This window comes from Lonchura striata, chromosome 36, assembly GCF_050655825.1.
Source record: "Lonchura striata isolate lonStrDom1 chromosome 36, ASM5065582v1, whole genome shotgun sequence".
Classification (NCBI taxonomy): domain Eukaryota; kingdom Metazoa; phylum Chordata; class Aves; order Passeriformes; family Estrildidae; genus Lonchura; species Lonchura striata.
Window position 1 is genome coordinate 3,810,572 of NC_140738.1, and position 17,673 is coordinate 3,828,244.

Sequence of the window (17,673 nt, forward strand, 5' to 3'; positions counted from 1 at the left end):
GTGACAGGTACGGTGCCCACCTGCCCAGAGGGCTCAGGGCTCAGCAGCCCTTCCCCCTGTGCAGCCTGTCCCAGGTGTCTGACACAGAGAATTCCAGGGCCCTCTGGCTGCTCCCTTTGCCAGCCCTGGCCCCTGCCAGCCCCCCAGCGTGCTGCCAGGCTTCCCCCCTGCCCCTCAGGGGCCAGTGCCCACAGGGCTGGGCTGCCTGCGTGCTGCCAGTGAGGGGCAGTGGGCAGAGGCAGGGCTGGCAGAGCAGCTCAGCTCCCCGCTGCCACCCAGGCCACGCTGCTGTGTCCCAGACTCCTCTGAGACAGAGCTCTGACCCCACAGAGCTGCTCTGGCCATGTGGAAGAACATCATGTGCTCGCTGAGGACTGCAGAGCCGGCCATGCTCGTGCTCCTCGATGTGCTGGGGAGCTGGCCAGAGCACAGCACGTGCACCTCCGATGGGGACCACACGGCTGTCCTTGCCCTGGCTGTGAGTTTCTGCCTTTGCTGGCCCCAAGGCCACCTTTCCAGCAGCTCTCCATCCTCCGTCCCCCACGGCGTCTCCCTGCCTCAGGCGCTGGGCTGAAACCTGGCCTCGGGGCAGCTCCAGGGCCACCAGGCCCGGTGCTCCCCCTGCGTCTCTCCGGGCCTCTCCCTCCTGTGCTCGGGCTCTACCACACGGACACCTCGGCACTGAGCGCTGTCTCAGGCTGCTCTGTCCTTTGCAGGCAACCGTGGTGATGTGGAAGCTCCTCCAGCTGCCCTGTGTGCCACATGTAGTGACCATGTGTTTCCCCGGCCTCTTTGTGCATCTGCTCTTCCAAGTGCTCTTCAGCACTCTGGATGTGCCAGAGGAGGTCGATACCTTCTGGAAGGGATGCCAGCAGCAACACGGCCTTGCCACCAGCCCCAGCAGGTGCTCCATGCCAGTCCTCCTGTCCCTGCCATGTGCCCAGGACAGGGGCCAGTGCTCCCAGTGTAACCTCAGCTTTGCTCTGTGCACAGCTTTGCAGAGCAGACCCTGAAGGCTCTGCTCTGCCAACTTCACTATGAGGATGTGGTGGTGGCCATGGAAGACAAGCGTGGCTGGGACACACTGCTCTGTGCTGACACCCACCACTGTGCTGTGGGCGTGCTGGCCAGGTGAGACCCCCTGCTCCCCAGCTGTCCCCGGCATGTGTGCCCTGTGCCCGAGGTGCCCCACACAGTCCCCGTGGCCGTGGGCCAGAAGGCCTTGTCACCAAGGGACGGCCAAGGAGGCTGCAAAAGGCTGGGAGAGGAGCGTGCCCAAGAGCAGCAACCTCCCAGAGGGCTCAGCTGCCCCTTGCAGGATGGTGGAGAAAGGCCAGACCTCTGTGTGGCAGTCCTGGGAGAGGTTTGCCCCCGCTGGCTGAGGGCTTTGACTCGTGTTTCCTCCTGTCAGAGAAATGCACCGCGCATCCGAAGCCGCGTGTTCCGCGATTGCATTCCACCAAATGTGCACTCACAGGCTGTGCCCAGGTGGGCCTGAAGCAGCTGACGCTGAGGTCTTTCTTCCTTCCTTTCATACAGGAGGACAGCCAGGTGCAGTTGTGCTCCATGTTTATCTTCCAAGAGATGCTGGATTTTTTCCCGGAAGAGGAAAAAAAGGTCCTCAAGGCACACGTGCGCCAGAGCCTGGTACCACTCTTCTTCCACTGCCACGATGAGAACCAGCGAGTGGCAGAGGTGAGGACTCGGCAGCTGCCGCTGGCCCCTGGCAGGGGCTGGGCTGGCCCTGCCCTGGCGCCTCGCAGGCTGCAGCTCCTGCTGGCCTTGGCACAGGGACGGGGTCCTGCGCCCTGGGCTGTGGGGCCATCTCCGCGTCTCTGCTGCTCTCCAGGCTTCTCAGGAAACACTGCTCTGTGCGGCCGAGTTCCTCAAGAGGCGGGATCTTGGACAGCTGGTGCAGAACCAGAAGCTGTGCCAATTCACCGAGTGCCTGGTAAGGAGGGCCGGGAAGCCGCAGCCCCAGCCTGGAGCAGCCCCTGAGCGCGGTGCTCGGTGTGCGGGCTGGCAGCTGTGCCCCTGCCCGCTGCTGCAGCCCGAGGCCGCGCGGGCTCTGCTCCAGGCTCCTGCGGCCCCAGCCGGGTGCCCATGGAGCCCCGGCCCGGGGGGCTGCGGGGCCAACCCTTCCCTCCTGCCGCTCTCTCCAGCTGGCAGAGGACAGCAGCAGCGTGGCCGAGCACCTGCGCCGGGCCCTGCCCTACCTGCAGAGCCCACAGGAGCCCCTGCGAGAGGCGGCCGTCAGGTTCATGGGTGAGCCACAAGCCGGGCCAGGAGGGCGTGTGGGCACAGGGCTGGCGGCGCCGCTGGCAGGGAGCTGTGCCCTGGGCCTGACAGGCTCTGTGTTCCCAGGGACGGCCGGGCGGCACCTGAGGGGGAGGAAGGAAGAGCTCCAGCTCCTCTCTGAGGGTGACCAAGGGCAGCGGGCTGCCAGCGGGGGCTGCCGGGGGAGCTGCGAGCCCTGCCCCGGCTGCGGAGGGCTCTGCTCCCTGTGTGGACCAGGGCCGGCGTGGGCAGAGCACACAGAGCTTTCAGGGCACCTGGGGGATTCGTGGCCAGCAGCTTTGGGCTGATCCAGCTGGTCCCTGGTCCCTGCTGGCCATGGCCAGAGCCAGCTGGGATGGCCCTGGCACAGAGTCCCCTCGGGTCCCCTCAGATGTGGGAACTGACCATGGCTCTGTTCCTCTCTCTTTCAGCCCTTGAAGGCATGGAAAATGACATCAGTGTCGACGTCGCAAGCCTGGCAGTTCAAACACCATACATCGTCCAGGAAGCCGAGAGAGCTCCATATTCCATCTTTGACAGCCTGCATGATCGGCTCTGCAGGGCATGGAGGAGACGGCCTCGTCTGTCGAGGCTCGGCTGGCTGCGCTGCTAGAGCTCTGCACAGAGCTGATTCCAGAGGCTCTGTCTGCTGGGGCCACCTGAGCCAGCAGGAATGTTTTGTTTCGTTAAGATTGTTCTTTTCTTTCTTTTTGTTTTTCTTTAGCATGTTAATATAGGATGTGTTGCTATAGACAGACTCCCAGGATCTTTCTTTGGCTGTCCAGGCTCTGCAGGGCTGAGGGGAAGAGGGAGAAAAGGGTTCCTGGGCTCAGCAAGCTGCTCAGGCTTGCAGGGTTGCAGGGAAAATGGCCAGAAGCCCCTTGGCCTTTGGTGGCTCTGATGAAGCCCTTGTGCTGCCCACAGAGCAGATGGGCAGGGGCTGGAGCTGTGGGGATCACTGTGAGAGCGGTGCCTGGAGATGGCCACAAGCCCTGTCCCAGCCAGGAAGCGCCATCCGTGTCCTCCTGCCCGTGTGTTGCTGGCTGGATTGCTGAGGGCTCCCAGGTGCCTCTTGGTGGGGCTCCTCTGGAGCTCCTGTGGGGCTGCGGCGCTGCTGCCGGGCAGGCTGGCCGGGCTGGGGAGACCCTGAGGGGACGGGCCCACGAAGGGATGAGGGGCTGTGGGAGCCCTGACAGGACAAGGCAGTGGGAAGGCACGAGGGGGACATGTGAGGGAGAGGGTAACGTTGGCTCGGGGAGGAAAGTGTGTTGGAGCCAAAGAGACCACTCACCCTTATGTTTGTGTGGCAAACAGAGCACATTTATTCTCAAGCCCTTCCTTCTAAAGGGCCTTTGAAAACCCGGTCTGGATTATTTCACTGCTCTGATCTCTGTGCCCCTTCAGATTCTGGCCTGGGCAATGCCTGCAGCCTTTGGAGAGATGAGATGGGCCCGGCCCCTGTCAGTCAAAGCAGGGCTGGTACATTCACCCCGTACAAGCCAGCCTGCACGGTGACACGGCAACAGAGTGCGAGGCACAGCTCCGGGAGCTCCCCGGGAACCTCAGCTCTGGGACCACTGTCTGCCCCAAGCTTCAGGGGCTGCAGTGGGAGCCCGGCTGGGCTCTGCCCTGGGGCCATCCTGCAGGGACAGCTGCAAACAGGGAGCATTCCCTGCCACAAAGAGCCAAGGCAGGGCTGCAGGGCAGCTGCTCCAGCCCCGACTGCACTGCTGAGTGCTGTGCTCTGGGGCTGGGGCTCCCCGCACAGGAGACTGCACTGGTGTGCCAGAGGGGACAGAGAAGCTGCAGCTTCAGCCTAACTGAGGTGGGTGCGTGGGCTGGGAAGAGTGGGGAGGCTCAAGGGGGTTCACAGAGCTCATCCTGCTGCAAGGACGAGGAAAAGGGAGCGGGAACTCAGCAGTGAGGAGAGCTGGGGGCTGGAGAGCAGCTCTGAATGACACTAAAATCCCACCAGACCTCTGAGACATTGCTGCTCCTCAGCAGTGACAGGATGAGTCCCTAAGCCTGGGGCTCAGCCTTCCACATGGTGAAGGGCACCAAGGAAGGCAACAGTGTGATGGAGACTGGAATGGTCTGGGAGCTCACTGCGGGAAAAGAGGGAGCAGTTGGGGAGTAAAAGGCAAGTGGGGGAGAGAACAGTTCAGAGAAGGGCTGAGCTGCTGTTTGAGCAAGCTGCAAAAAGTCATCTGGGGTCATCCCAGGTTGATTTCATTTTAGAAGTTATTGTAGAAGTTTATTTTTTGGGTGGTGCCATGTTTTCCCTTGGAGGTGTACACTCTGCAAACTTGAGCTGTGTTGCTGAAATGCTCAAGCAAGTCTGTGCTGCAGGGCACCCCATTTCTCCTTCGGCTGATTGCAGCCCCGTGCTGAGCTCTAGCAGGGCCCTGGCAGAGCCCAGAGCAGCCTCAGCACCCACAGAGCCCGGCTGCAAGGAGAGAAACCAGAAAGCCCCGTCAGCTGAAGGCTCCTGTCCCCTTGTCCCAGCCACCCGCGGTGCCCAGGCCATGCTGGCCGTGCCAGAGCTGTGCCCAGAGCTGCCCATCACTGCTGCCTTTGGGAGCAGAGCAGGAGGGCAGGACATGTGCCCAGCCTGCAGCCAGCCACGGCACCTCCAGCCCTCAGCAGCTGCCCAGAGCAGGACGCTCCTGTGCTCGCTGCCATCTCCCCAAAGCTCTGATCCCACCATCCCCAGCAGACAGGACCCACCTCACGCCATCCCCCACTGGAAGAAAAGCTGGTCCCAAACGATGCCCTCAGCCTTCTCCAAGGGCACGGCCCATCCACACCACAGCTGCTCCTAAGCACGTCCTGATCCAGACTGGACCCCATCTGGAACACTTCCTCTAGAAAGACAAACATCAAATTATGGAAAATAGGTTACAGACAGAAAGGGGAACAAGAAAAAAGGTCAAAAATCTTACCTCTGTCAGGGCCCTAAGGAAGGCCCAACCCCTGCATGCCAGGGAAAAACCCACCATGGGTGAGGAAATCCCAGGCTTTCTCCCTTCCCCTGCACGGCCCCCATGGTGATCCCAAAGCAAACAAAGGCAGTGGAGCAGCCCAAGCCCTTCCTTGCCTGCAAAGCAAAGCAGCCCCTGCACAGGGTCTGGAGTCCCACCTCTGCTCCCACCATGGGGGTTTGTTTGTGTCAGGCTGGCTGCCCCAGCCCAGCCCCAGCCCGAGGCACGGTGGGTGCTGGGGGCTGTTGGCAGGGCCAGGAGCCCACTCCCATTTCGTACCCACCCCAGCCCATGCCCCCAGCCCTTCCAAAAGCAGCCTGGCAGCCGACTGAAGGATCAGCTGCATCCGCCCCAGCAAAGGGGGAACCTTTGGTTCCCAGACAGGCTGCACAATGCCCAAATCTGGGAGCATCCCCCTGTGTGTGGACTCATCTGCAAATTCCCTGTGGAACCTGGCTTTGGAGAAGGCGTCAGAATCAAAGTCCACCATCTCCAGCCTGCCAGAGACCAGGTGGAGCAAGAGGTTGTCATCCTTGACGTCATCCTCACTGTCCCCAGCAGCAGCAGCCCCACCTGGGACAGCTTCTCCAGGGGCTCCTTCTCCTTCCCTGGGCCAGACCAGGCTGTCAGGGCTCTGCCCAGGGCCCCAGCCATCCATGAACCATGGCAAGCAAAACCAGGGGGATGGTGGGCCCCAGTGCTTGCCACACCAGGTCTCCAGCTCAGCTCCAGCCCATGAGCTGCGTCTTCCCTTCTGCTGATCCCTGCTCAGAGCTACAGGCAGGACAAAACCTGTCTGGTTGGCTTTGCTACTGAGTGCCAAGAGATGTGTGGAGCTGTTATCTGCCAGGCCCCTGGATCCAACTGTGCACTTGGATCTCTCCCATCTTCTAGGGCAGAGGAACACCCTGCACCCAAGGATCACGGAAAATCTCTTCTAAGGATGGCCTGTCCAAGGGCTGCATGGACAAACACCTCTTAATGACATCCTGGCACTCTGGGGAGAGAAACCAGAAATCACCAGTCATTTGGAGAAGTTGCCCCCTGTTTCCGTGCCCACGCCATGCTGGGTGTGCCCAGAGCTGGGCCTAAACTTCCCCATGGATTCTCTGTTTGGAGGAGAGCAGGAGAGCAGGACATGTGCCACCTCCTCAGCAGCTACCAGAGCAGGATGCGCATGAGCTGCTGCTGTCTCCCCGCCCTGGCTTTGCCCCTGTGCCCAGAGATGAGGATCCACCTTGAGAAAGCCATCCTGGGAACAAGATCTGCTCCCAGATATCTCCTGGCCCCTCCTGAACGGGTGCTTCCCCATGACCAGGTGGTGCAGCAGGAGGCCCAGGGACCAGATCGTCGCTGCCTCGCCGTGGTAGTGTTGGTGGTGGATCCACTCTGGTGGGCTGTAGGACAGGGTTCCTGTGGAACACAGATACATTCATCAGGGGGATGCTGCTGCTCCCAGAGCCTGGCCCCAGTACCCCTGGGCATGTGGGGGCTGCCCCAGTGGCACACGGTGTGACCGCTGCCCTCTCGCCAGCACCTGGGACTTGTGTACAGACTCAGGCCTGGAAAAGAAGCCACTGGTGCTGGAAGAGGGCAGTAGAAGCCCTGGGAAGGCACAACCATGACACACAAAAGAAACTCACCCAGTGGTGGAGAAAACCCCCTCTCCTCCCTGCTTGCATGGCCCCACAAAATGTTAATATGCCAAGGCAAACAAGGGGAGCAGAGCAGTCCAAGCCCTTTCTCACCTGCACACCAAACTGTCTGGGGCATGGGGTCAGACCCCCCTCTCTGCTACCTCCATGGGGGTTTTTGTCGGGCTGGCTGCCCCAGCTCCAGCCCCAGCCCAGGGCACAGTGGGTGCTGAAGGCTGTCGGAAGGGATGGGAGTTGGCCCCCTCACACCCCACTCAAATCAACCTGGCTCCAGCATTAATCCCATCCTGGCTGCAATAGGGGAAGCCCCGGTGCTGCACCTCGGCTGGGCCATGAGATGCCCCGGAGCATCCCCTGGCAGGGCTCACCTGCAAACTGGGTGTAGGCTGTGTCTTGGAGGAAAGTGCCACAGCCAAATTTGATCAGTGTCAGCTGCCCGGTGGCCAGGTCGAGCAGGATGTTCCCTGGTTTGATGTCCCTGTGCAGGACCCCGCAGCTGGGGCAGCGCCGCACGGCCTCCAGCACCTGGAGGAGCAGCCCCCGCGCCTCCTCCTCCAGCAGGAACCCCCGCTCCGCCAGGAAACCCGACAGGTCCTGGCACCGCTCCGGATGCTCCAGCACCAGCACAAAGCTGTCGGGGAGCTGAAGCCACTCCAGGAGCTGAATGCCACCAGCACAGCCAGAGGAGACCTTGTCCAGCAGCGCGATCTCCAGGGCTGCGCTGGTGCCGTGGGGCTGCGGGAGGAGCACGATGCCGTCAGTGGGGCTGATGCCGTGCCGGGGGTCGGGAACCCCTCAGCCAGCCCGGGATGCTCTGCGCCCTGCGCTGGCCCCACGCCCGCTCTCCCTCCAGGCGTCCTGGCAGCTCCCACCCTGCCGGGCCCCGGCTCAGCCCCGCCCGGCACGGCCCGGCTTCTGCCGCTGGCCCCGCTCATCACCAGCTCGCCCCAGTGCCAGATGCTTTCGCTGCTTTCGCTGCTTTCGCTGCTTTCGCTGCTTTCGCTGCTTTCGCTGCTTTCGCTGCTGCTGCTGCCGCTGCAGCTTAAGCTCGATGTCCCTGTGTCCCCGTGTCCGTGTGTCCATGTCCATGTGTCCCCGTGTCCGTGTGTCCCCGTGTCCGTGTGTCCATGTCCATGTGTCCCCGTGTCCGTGTGTCCCCGTGTCCGTGTGTCCCCGTGTCTGTGTGTCCCCGTGTCTGTGTTTCCCCGTGTCCGTGTCCCTGTATCCATCTGTCCCGTGTCCGTGTGTCCCCGTGTCTGTGTGTCCGCTACTCGCTCGCCCCCGTGCCCAGCCCCGCGCTCCCCGGGGCAGCCCCTGAGCCTGTCCAAACACGGGAACTTTGCCGTGTCCAGCCCAGACCCAGAGTCTGGAGTCCTGCCCAGGGGCACAGGAATCCCCTCGGTCACGGCTGTGCATTGTCCCTGCTGAGGGTCAAACACTCTTGGAGCACATTCCCTGAATGCTGAATTTGTACCTGACCCAAGCACTGCACTTAGTCCCCAGCACTGATATCCAAAAAAAAAAAAAACCACAACCTCAAAACTTGTCTAAAACTTGCCACGTCGTGGATTATAAAAGTGAGATCCATTTGCAATTAGTGGGAAGGAGAAGTAGTGAAAGATAGAAAAGGGTAGCATAAAAATAAACAGAGAAAAACATCTTGGATTTTTTCTTTCCATTTTCATTTCATTTCTTAAAAGCTGTTTCAGTTTTCCTAGAATATTCTACACAGTCCTGTTTGCTGTTTCCAAGAACCTTGGCTGGAAAACGAGGAAGGTTTGAGCAGCTTCTGTCACAAGATGTGCCACCAGCTGCAGCTTCTCTTGCCTTTCCACACCGTGTGTGCAGCTCGACTCTTGCAGAAAAGCGGGACAAATAGTTGAAAAATTTTACAATTTGTTCTTTCTTTTCCTTGTGGGCTGGGCAGTTGGGCCATTGGTGAGATTTTCACTGTTATTGTTCTACCCTAAGAAAACATGATGGGCTACCAGGAATTGTCAGGGAATGCAAGCCTGACTGAATGCAGAGAAAGAATCTCCAGAGCCTGCAGCCAGAAATGGAGAGCTGTGTGATAATCATTCCAACATCCCCATGGACAGCTTGAAAGTGATGTAGAAGATGAAAATGGACTGACAGAGGGAGTTTGTTTCTGTGTTCATTTTAGAAGCTTCCACATCTCATGCACTGATATATATCAAGACTTCAATCAGTTCATGAAAAGCACCAGAACAATCTGGACCTTTCAGGAGATGACTGTAAGAACCTGAAAAGGAGAAATGCAGGCAATGACTTGGTGGACTTTGTCTGGAAGAAGGGTCACTTTTCCCAAATAATTTCTAATCCATCTCCTCTGCATTTGTCTTTCTGAAAAAGGCCATTTTCATCCCAGATTCCCCATGAAATGGGAACCCTGAGCTTGTGGAAGTGCCTGAAAGATGCCCTGTTCCTCTGCAGGGACACTCGGGCTGAGACAGGAGCCAGAGCCCTCTCTGGGGAAGCCTCCTCTGACCTGGAATTTGTGCCGTGCTGGGAGAGGAGGAGGAGGGGAGAAGGCTGGCGCTGTGTGGCAGGAGCAGGAGGTTTGGGCCGCAGGACATTCCGTCTGCGCCGCTGCCCCGCAATGGGCAGGAACACTGTGGGGAAGGCTGGGGGACACTGGAGCGGGATATGGATGGAACTGGGGGGAACTGGGAGGGCCTGGGAACGAACTCAGGTGTATTGGGAGGGACTGGGCTGTACTGGGAGGGACTGGAGGGGCACTGGGGCTGTACTGGGCTGTACTGGGGATGAACTGGGCTGTGCTGGGAGGGACTGGAGGGGTTGAATGGCTGTTCCCACCCGCACTGCCTCCCATTGGCCGAGGCTCCCGCCTATCACGATTCCAACCAATCAGCGCGTGCGATCACGGCTTTGGGGGCGGGGCCTAAGGCCTGCGCCATCTTTTCTTTTGCCTACAACTCCCGTCATGCTCTGCGGCCCCATAGAGCCCCATTAAAGCCGGGACTACAACGCCCGTCATGCCCCGCGCTCCACAGAACCCCGGTACCGCCCCCATCTCTCCCATCAGTGTCCCCCAGACCCTCCGGGACCCCCAAGTGCCCTCAGCGCCCATTCGGGACCCCCAAAATTTTACTGGCAAAGTACAAAAGAACAAGGAACTTTGGAAAAGTATTTAATACAAATCCAATCCAACTTAAATCACTTGTCACAGCTGTAACTTCATTCCCTCAGCCCATTTAACCTGGAAACCCCTAAACACTGCAGTTGTTCAGGTGCCCAAAACTGTTCCATATAAAGAGCATTAGAAGGAGAGGAAAGAGAGAGAGGCAGGAAGACAGAAGCTCCACAGAAAGACACACATGTGGCTCCCAGCTCCCGGGGCTCCAGTGTGGGTGAGACACAAACCCCAGGAGAAGGCAGAGTCCATACCAGGGGCTGACCTTGTGCTCCTTGGTTTTAAGCCCCTGGGCCTTCGTGGGCCTCCCCCAGCTGGGACTTCTGATATCTCAGGTGTTCAGAGCTGGGTGAGCGCTGTCCCATCTGTGTGACTGATTGACAGCTCAGGCCAAGGTGTCTGGGGACATTGATCTCATCCAGCCTCTGACAGCGACCACGGTGACACTGGGGAACCTCATGGAGCCTCATGGAGCCATGGGTCAGTTGTGACAAGGCAGGTCCAAGGACACCCTGGTGACACTGGGGAACCTCATGGAGCCATGGGTCAGTTGTGACAAGGCAGGTCCAAGGACACCCTGGTGACACTGGGGAACCTCATGGAGCCATGGGTCAGTTGTGACAAGGCAGGTCCAAGGACACCCTGGTGACACTGGGGAACCTCATCGAGCCATGGATCAGTTGTGACACTGTGGGGACCTCGTGGAATCAGAGGAGACCATTGGGAAGCTCCCATGGATCCAAGGGCCCAGGGTGACACTGTGGAGCCCAGAGTGTCATGGAGGAGCCATTTTAACACTGTGTGTCCCCATGGAAGCAAGGGAACATGGGACAGGCTGATGCCTTAAGTTTTAGCTTCCATATTTTCCCAATTCTGTGCTGTATCAGTCTGTAACTCTGAACTTCATACAGAGTGTCAGCAAGTTCTCTTACAGTGTAGTCAGACAAAACAATCCTTTTCCTGCCCGAGAACCATAGACACCGCTGCAGCTTCGGGCCCAAAAATTGAAAACACCAGCGAATTGAGGAGAGCAGACTGGGAGGGTGGGGCTGCATAATCTGAAGGTGTAATTGGACAATTAACCCCAATATGGAAATGAACCAAATCTTACAAAAGTATGTAAACACGTGACCTGGCGTCCATCCTGGGTGTACCCTCAGCCAGGCCCTTGTACTGCCCAGGTGAATCCTTTGAAGGCCTTTTTAATAAATCCCCACTTTAGTCCTGTAACACTGTCCAGCCTCTGCTCTAGGTGGCTTCTCAAGGCATCAAGGCCTGGCTGGCTGGGCCACCTGGGGGCCACCTGACAGGTCCAGCTGACCTTGGCATGTCCAGGGCTGCTGCTCATCTGCCCCTGGAGCACTGTGGCTCGGTGCTCTCCTTCCTGTGGAAAGAACTGTCCTTCTCTTCCAGGTGCCCATGGCCAAAATTTGGATTCCTCTTCTTAGTTTGCTTCTATGCAAAGATTGTTCCCAGATGAAATCTGCCAGGACAGACAGGTCTGGCTGGCTTGGCCACCCAGGGGCCACCTCTCATCTTCCTGTGAAACACTGGGACCCTGTGCTTTTCTTTCTTATGGGAAAAAAGCACCTTTCACATCCAGGTACCCATGGCCAAAGTTGGGAATCCGCCCCCAGGATTCCCTATATCCAGGGATTTCTCCCAGGTGAAACCTTCCAGGAGAGACAAGTCTGGCTGGCCTTGGTCTCCAAAGAGCTGATTTTTATCTGCCTTTGAAACACTGGGGCTTTGTGCCTTCCTTTATGATGAAAAGAACTCTTCTTCCTGCCCAGGTGCCCATGGCCAGAACTGAGATTCCACCTTCAAAATTCTGAATATCCAAGGATTTCCCCCAGATGAAAGGTGCCAGAGAGACAGGTCTGGCTCTCTTGGCCTATGGTGACCACCTCTCATCTCCTTCCAAAACACCTGGGCTCCACGCTTCTATTTCTTATGGGAAAAACCATCCATCTCGACCAGATGCCCATGGCCAAAGTTTGGAATCCTCCTCCAGAATTCCCTAGGTCCAAGGATTTCTCAGTGACAAAAGCTGCCAGGACAAAAAGGTCTGAATGGCCCGGCCTCCCAGGAGCCTTCTCTCTCTGCTTCTGCCCCTGCAACACTGGGGCTCTGGGCTTTCCTTCCTATGGAAAAGAACCGTCCTTCTTAACAATGCAGAAATGGCCGAAATTGGGGTTCCACCTCCCGGATTCCCTATATCCAAGGGTTTCTTTCAGACAAAAAAAAATACCAGAACAGAGAGGTCTGGCTGCCCTTGGCCTCTGATGGTCACCTTTCATCTGCCCCTGAAACACCGGTGTTCTGTGCTTGTCTTCCTATGGAAAAGAACCGTCCTTCACCTCCAGGCAGCCAGGTCTGAAACTGGCATTCCACCTCTAAAATTCCCTATATCCAAGGACAAAATCTGCCAGCACCATCTGATCTGGCTGCCCTTGGCCTCTGGTGGCTGTGGCTCATCTCCCCCTGCAACACTGGGGCTGGGTTGTTCCCTTCCTGTGGAGACCATGGTGGCACGGTGAGGACCTGGTGGGACCATGGAGTCCATTGTGACACTTTGGGGCCATGGTGACACCGCGGAGCTCCATGGAACCCAGAGACCACTATGAATCTGTGGGGCCTTGTGGAACCGTGGAGACCATTCCGACCCTTCAGGGCCTGGTGTCACCAAGGGGGCATTGTGACACCTCAGGGCCTTCTGGAAACAAGGGACCAGGCTCCATGGAATGAGGGGAACAGGGAACAGGTCTGGCAGGCTTGGCCTCCCAGGGACCACTTGACAGGTCTGGCTGATCTTGGAATATCAAGGGCTGCTTCTCATCTGCCCATGAACCACTGGGGCTCCGTGCTTTCCTTGCTATGGAAAAGAACTGTCCCTTTTTTCAGACACCCATGGACAAAATTGGTACTTCCCCTAAAAAATTTCCTGTATGCAAGGGTATCTGCCAGAAAAAAACCTGCCAGCTCTGGCTGGCCTTGGCCTCTGATGGTCGCATCTCAGTTGCCTCAGAAGCACTGGGGCTCTGTTCCTTTCTTCCTGCAGAAAAGAACTGACCCTCTTGTCCAGGAGCCATGGCAGGAACTGGAATGTGGCCACCAAAATTCCATCTATCCTAGGATTGCTCCCAGACAAAAGCTGCCAGGACAGACAGTTCTGCCTGGCCTTGGCCTCTGGTGATATGAGCAGAATGTTTTCCTTTGCAAACACCTTGGACAGGGCCCAGAGATCTCCCGAGCTGGGTTTTGCAGGCCTCAGGAACATAACCCATGTATGGAGGCTGATGTGCCTGGGCTCAGTTGTGAAGAGACTGAGGACAGATCAGGAGTGGCCTGGCAGGGCTTCAAGGGTGGATGTGGAAATGGTGGAGCTTTTCTCCATAGTGGGAATCAGGCAGGGAGAGAAATTATGCCAAAATGCAGCTGGGGAAGGACAGACTGGACACAGGAGGAGAAAGGAATTTCCCTCCCAGGGCAGGGCTGTGGTGCAGCACGTCCCCAGCAGGAGCCTGGAGCAGCCCAAGGCTTTGTGTGGCCAGGCAGGGGCAGCAGGAGGCAGAGCTGCCAGCAAAGGAAGGGCCAGCGAGGTGGGGCAGCCGGGGGTGACGACAGCCTGCAGGGACAGAGGCGCAGGGCAGGGACACCGTGGGACAGCCTGGGCTGCAGAGGGCACAGGGATGTGCAGCAGCTGCAAGGCCCTGACAGAGCCAACCTGTGCAGCCCTTTGGCCATGGCTGCTGGCCCTGGGCCTGAGGCCACGAGGGGACAAGTGACCCTTGCAGCCCTGGGGCCTCAGTGCCTCCTTGTCCCTGCTCAGCAGCCTGGCAGGGGCCGCCCCATGGTCCTGCCCTTGGCACTGCACATCCCCACATGCCAGTGCCCATCCCGGGAAGAGCTCTGAGCAATGAGGGAGGGACAGGATCTGCCTTGCCAGGGGCTGGGGCTCAGGCCTGGGCCCTTTGCATTCTTGAAACACATCCAGGTTTGCTCAGCACCAGAGCCACCTTCCCCTTGCTTGTCCCTTGCTGTCATCTCTGCTCCAGCATTATGCTCTACTTGGGGACACTTTCTCAGTCGTGTCCCTCAGTGGGACCCATTAAAAGTCCAAGAAACTTCAGTGTTTCAATCACACTTTGAGTTCTTGAGAAGTTTTTTGAGCACACTCTCTGGGAATGAGACTAATGAAAACAACAGCAGCCCCTGAGAGGGTCATTAAAGTCCTTGTGCTGTGTCTGTGCTGCTGAGCTGGGCCGGGCTCCTGGCACAGAGGGTGATGCTGGTAACCAAGCAGAGCTTCAAAAGCACATTTCTCTTGCTGAGCAGCTCTTCTCCCAGCCCAGCAGGGCTGGGGCACTGCCTGCAGCCAGCCTGGGCACAGCACAGAGGCACAGAGAGCTTCAATCAGTCAGGGCTGGGAAGGGGCTGAGAAGTGCCTGGGGCAGAATCACTGCCAGCCCTTGGCACAGGAACCTCTGGCTGCAGGACAATGCAGCTGCAGCTCCTGGAGAGATCTCCTAAAGCTGGAACATCCCAATGCCCACAGATCCTGTGAGTACTGAGTATTTCTGGCGCAGGGGAGGTGAAATGCTCATGAAGCTCTGACATACTGAGGGCTTCTGATTAGTCATAGAATATTTCCAAGACAAGGATTTTGATAAAAATGTGGAAATTTCCTAAGAATTTGTAGTCAGCTGTCTACTATTGAAGAGTGGCAGGGAAAGAAGGATAAATATTAAAGGTTGATTATGAATATTGACAAGTGCATGAGACATCTGAACTGTTACTTTTAGTGATCAGTAGGTTCACAGGAGATCCCTAATATGCTTGTAGCCACTCTGCCCATGGACAGCAGCAGCATCACCTTTGCTGGAGCCATCAGGCTCAGTCTGAGCTGTCCTTTCTCCCAGCTGCAAACAGAACCTGCCCCCAGCCCGTGCCCTGCAAACAGGCAGGGTTCTGTCAGGCCAAGGAGAGGGCACAGAGATTTGGGGTCTGGGAGTGCTGGCAGGGAGAGATCAGGCACAGGGAAACACCTGCAGGAGGAAAATCTCCAGGAAGCAGAGAGAAGATCAGGGAAGGAGAGAAAACAAAACCCAGAAATGCTGAGGCAGGGAGAGTTTAGAGATGTCCAGAGGATCCCCTCCAGTGCAGCCCCTCCCTCTGCACAAGCCCCCTCCCTCCTGTGCCCCAGCCAAGCCTCTGCCCTCAGGGCCGGGGCTCCAAGGCGTGCAGCCCCTCCTGTGCTGGCAGAGCTGCAGCAGAGCCGTGGGGCAGCTCTGCAGTCCTGGGCCCAGTTCCCTCTGCAGAGCACAGGGCTGGGAGCAGCTGCCCGGCACTGGGGGCTCTGGCAGGGGGCACAGCTGGCTCAGGGTGACACAGCTGTCCCCAGTGCCCAGCTCTGGGCAATGCTGGCAGTGCAGCCAGGGAAGGAGCTGCACCTCCCTTCATCCAGTGCCGTCAGAGGGACACTTGGAAGTGTCCCTGAGATTTCAGTCCAAGCTGGGAGCTTCAATGCAGAGTGCAAACCTGTCCTAGAGAATCTCTGATTTATGAGATTGATGGGGAAAGGCAGAGGTATTGTGACACTGAAAATGCTGCTGGGTTGGTGAAATGAGCAAGGTCAGTCCTTGGCTACAAATGTGGAGCTGGGCTGTGGTGGATCCATCTGCTCTTACCTGTACCTGAGGGTTTGTAAGAGAAACATGGGAGTGTGACCATCCTTCATGTGAGAAAAATGAAAGCCAAGCGAAGCTCCAAACATAATGAATAATCATCTCCTCTCAGTCTCCACTAATCATCTTTCCTCAGAAAACTCACTGTATTCATCAATGGGATGGAGATATGCTGAGGGTTTCTGATATCCAGGAATACCAGGAGAAACATGGAGGCAGCATAAAAAGAAAACCACAAAACTCTCAAATACAGAAGTGTATACATCTGTGTTACAGAGGAGGGTGTATGGGAAATGGCGTTAACTTTAATTACAGGCATCTCCTCTAACTCTTCACTGTCCTTTCTCCATGAACAGGTGCCAATGTGCAGCCACAGCAAATGTCCAACAGCAGCTCCATCAGCCACTTCCTCCTGCTGGCACTGGCAGACACGCGGCAGCTGCAGCTCCTGCACTTCTGCCTCTTCCTGGGCATCTCCCTGGCTGCCCTCCTGGGCAACGGCCTCATCATCAGCGCCGTAGCCTGCGGCCACCACCTGCACACGCCCATGTTCTTCTTCCTGCTCAACCTGGCCCTCAGCGACCTGGGCTCCATCTGCACCACTGTCCCCAAAGCCATGCACAATTCCCTCTGGGACATCAGGAACATCTCCTACTCAGGATGTGCTGCTCAGATCTTTTTCTTCATGTTCTTCATTTCAGCAGAGTATTTCCTACTGACCATCATGTGCTACGACCGCTATGTGTCCATCTGCAAACCCCTGCACTACGGGACCCTCCTGGGCAGCAGAGCTTGTGCCCACATGGCAGCAGCTGCCTGAGCCAGTGCCTTTCTCACTGCTCTGCTGCACACAGCCAATACATTTTCCCTGTCCCTGTGCCATGGCAATGCCCTGGGAAAATTCTTCTGTGATATCCCACAGATCCTCAAGCTCCCCTGCTCCAATTCACACCTCAGGGAACTTGGGCTTCTTGTGGTTACTAGCAGTTTATTATTTTGTTGTTTTATGTTCATTGTTTTCTCCTATGTGCAGATCTTCAGGGCTGTGCTGAGGATCCCTTCTGAGAAGGGACGGCACAAAGCCTTTTCCACCTGCCTCCCTCACCTGGCTGTAGTCTCTCTCTTTGTCAGCACTGCAGAATTTGCTCACCTGAAGCCTGCCTCGATGTCCTCCCCATCCCTGGATCTGGCCCTGTCAGTTCTGCGCGATGAAATCCTGCTCAGCGTGGGCAACTGAGCCCTTGAAGGACTTAGTGTCAGGTCAAGGCTTGCTTTCCCTCCCAAAGCCTTCCCTTGGCAGCCTTGGGCAGGGGATTCATCCTCCCTCCCTCCTCCTTCCCACAGACCTGCTCGGAACCACTCCATGGGCACTTTCCATTCTCTGTGTCTGTCCTCAAGTGCAGTGCCAACCTGGGTCAGTCCTGGACCTGTCCTGAGCTCCCAGGAGCTCCCAGGCTGAGATGGGAACGCTCAGCCACACCAGGGCCCTGCCCCTGCCAGCAGCACCCCCACAAGCAGCAGCAGCAGCAGCAGCAGCAGCAGCAGCAGCAGCAGCAGCAGCAGCAGCAGCAGCTGCAGTCCCCTCTCAGCTGTTGGTGCCCCTGCACTGCAGCCCCTCCCACTGGCACCAACGTTCCCTTGTGGCCTTGGAGACAGTCATGAATCCATCCATGGGGTCACAGAGCCATGGAATCCCAGAGTTCCAGGTTCCTGGAAGCCTGGAGTCATTGAATCCTGAGAAGACACTCAGAGGAGGAGGAGGAGGAGGAGGAGCGGTAGGAGGAGGAGGAGGAGGACGAGGACGAGGAGGACGAGGAGGACGTGGAGGACAAGGAGGAGGATGAGGAGGAGGAGGACGAGGACGAGGAGGAGGAGGACGAGGAGGAGGAGGAGGAGGA

At 57.7% G+C, this 17,673-nt stretch overlaps 1 pseudogene; it reads left to right on the top strand.

The window, feature by feature from the left end:
* Positions 1-17,012, top strand: part of LOC146764051 (olfactory receptor 14A16-like) — a 31,124-nt pseudogene extending 14,112 nt beyond the window's left edge.
* The last annotated feature ends 661 nt before the right edge of the window (positions 17,013-17,673 follow it).